The sequence below is a fragment of the Halyomorpha halys genome, unplaced genomic scaffold, assembly GCF_000696795.3.
Source record: "Halyomorpha halys isolate HHAL.00 unplaced genomic scaffold, Hhal_1.1 Scaffold1839.1, whole genome shotgun sequence".
NCBI classification, from domain to species: domain Eukaryota; kingdom Metazoa; phylum Arthropoda; class Insecta; order Hemiptera; family Pentatomidae; genus Halyomorpha; species Halyomorpha halys.
This window is the reverse complement of record NW_027115742.1, coordinates 14,667-17,081: the sequence shown is the minus strand read 5'-3', so window position 1 is coordinate 17,081 and position 2,415 is coordinate 14,667. Positions and strand designations below refer to the sequence as shown.

Genomic DNA, 2,415 nt, shown 5'->3' with positions numbered 1-2,415 from the left:
ATTATTCCTCCACTAAATACATTTTGGAGGAACTGAATAGCTTACCAAGTGGGAACATTTAACTGAGAGGCGACCCAGATATAGTGTAAAAAATGAGGTTCCACGCTTATTCAAGTTCATAGGAGAGAGATCAATCAAAATTTGTGACAGAGTCTTCCAAAATTCATCGTTCGATGTGGTAATGAGGAAAATGGAAAAAGTTTAACGTTTTAAATGATGTAAGTATTATAGAAAATAAACAGTTCTGTGTTTTTAGAAAGCGAGATTACTTCTGGAATGAGCAGATTTGGGGCTAAAGTCACCAGGGAAATAGGTTTATCCACAGGGTACCGGATGTGAAAAAAAAAACAGCAAAGGAACCTTAAAACCAAAGTTATCGATCTACTCGTTCAATTTATAACTGTGGATTAGACAGACTAACTACCAAAATTTTTTTTTTTTTTTTTTGGAAATATGGGGCTCTAAAACGCATATATCCGTTTAAAATTGCAGATCAAGCGGTAGGAAAGCAAAAGTGTTAGGTGTTATTAGGAGGCGATGTTTGGACCAACAGCACATGTCCTGGGTATTTACAATGACTGCTGTCTCAAATCCTTAGGCCTAATGAATACCTCTAACGATCTGTAAAAAGAGAAGTATTCGAATTAAGATTTGATAGCTGCTTTTGAAATGCCATAGTTGGCCTCATTGCTACTGTAATTGATAACCTAGAAAGAGAAAATGTAGTTAGTTTTAAAATAAAATGCTAAAAGTTGTCAATGATTTTCAAAAGAAAGATGATAAAATCTTTAATCTTAGAAAGATCTTGGTGTACTAAAACTAGTTGAAAAAACGAGATGGAAAAGCTCTCATTTTGTGTTGGTAGTATCCTCCTCGCAGATTCGTCATTCAATTTTCTACAAAGGTGTTGTAATAAGAATATTATAAAAAATTAAAGAATCTTAATACTCTAATGACGTTTTTACATTAGCAGGTCTTTGGCCATCTTCTTTTAAGGTGCCTCCAAAGAATGTCAGGAATGGAAGAGGAAGCAAAGTTAAAAAATAGTGGGTTTGGATGGTAAGGGTGTTTATAATGGAAGGAATGATATTTGGTTCGGGCTAACTCGGTTACATATAGAACATTAAGGTCCTTATGTATGATTTTATTTGTGACAAAATAAGGAGCTGTAGTGGCCACCGTACTAAGGATAGAGAAAATATATTTTTTTATTGTTTGTTATTACGCATATACGTAAATATATACTCATATATATTTACGTGCCGATACACACAATAAATGTTGTTTATATGTATCTATTGAATATAGTTTAGGAATTAAGTCCGGACATAGTGCAAGTACTACGGCCTAATCCTATACAGTATGTCAGGGACCAAGTAGTCATAGTGAGTTCTCGGGACCAAGTCCTCGTATCCAGTTAAAGGGACCAAGTCCCTACCGTTTTGAGTTCGCCGAAGAGACTTCAGTAAGTTCTCAGTCCACAGTGGGACATTTTAATATAATCACTGAATTAGTGAAGACGAGACGCGGAGCTCGACAAGAACTTCAAGGAAAAAATATCGTGAGTTCAAGACTCCACTATATAAACTTTTTTTTGTAGTAGATTAATTTTTTTAAATTTTATTTATCTTTTTAATAATATTTATAAGAAGCATTTTGTTTAATTTCTTTTGTTAAGTTACATAACCTAGAGATGCATCTTTTATTTCGGCATAGATGCTGTTATTTGGGACTTTTTTTCTTTGTTAACTAATTAAATAAAGACTTATTTGATACTATTTTTTAAAATTTAATACTGGCCGGTAGTATTGGTAAGTTCACTTTTGAACCCCCACTGCCGCCACAGGGGGATTTTTAAAAAAGGATTTTTGATTGTAAGGGTTGGATACGAGAAGAATTCGAAGGTTTAGAGGAACCCTAAAGCTCTACTTCGAATGCCCAGATAGGCCTTATAATTGCCATGTCTTTAATAATGAGTCAGAAGTTTAGACCGTTTGTCTAGTAAGTACTATATAGTCGAAATCGGCGTGCTACTTCCTGTGTTTTCAGTCTTGTATGAGGATTCCAGGTTAGTTGTTTGTCCATACGTAGGCCAAGGTAGCGGATCTGTTCAACAGGATGCAACATTATCAAAGGATACTGTAGGGCAATCGGCAGGTTTTAAAGTTTATTTTGTTTTATTTGTATTGAAAATGTATATATGTATGTATAGTTGACCGTAAAAATTGATATATAGGGAGATGGTCAGGGTTGCGGTCAATAGTGAAACAAAAATAGTTAACAACTATTTATTTTCCAACGTTTCGCTCCACCCACGAACAGCTGTTCAACTTATTTATTTGGACAGCCCTGATGAAGCCCTGCAAACTGGGGCGAAACGTCGGAAAATAAATAGTTGTTAACTATTTTTGTTTC

General features: G+C 34.7%; 1 protein-coding gene across 1 annotated transcript in view; it reads right to left on the bottom strand.

Moving 5' to 3' along the window:
• LOC106690720 (uncharacterized) overlaps positions 1-2,415 on the bottom strand; it is a 28,131-nt gene that overhangs the window by 15,753 nt on the left and 9,963 nt on the right. The gene's annotated exons all lie outside the window — the stretch shown is intronic.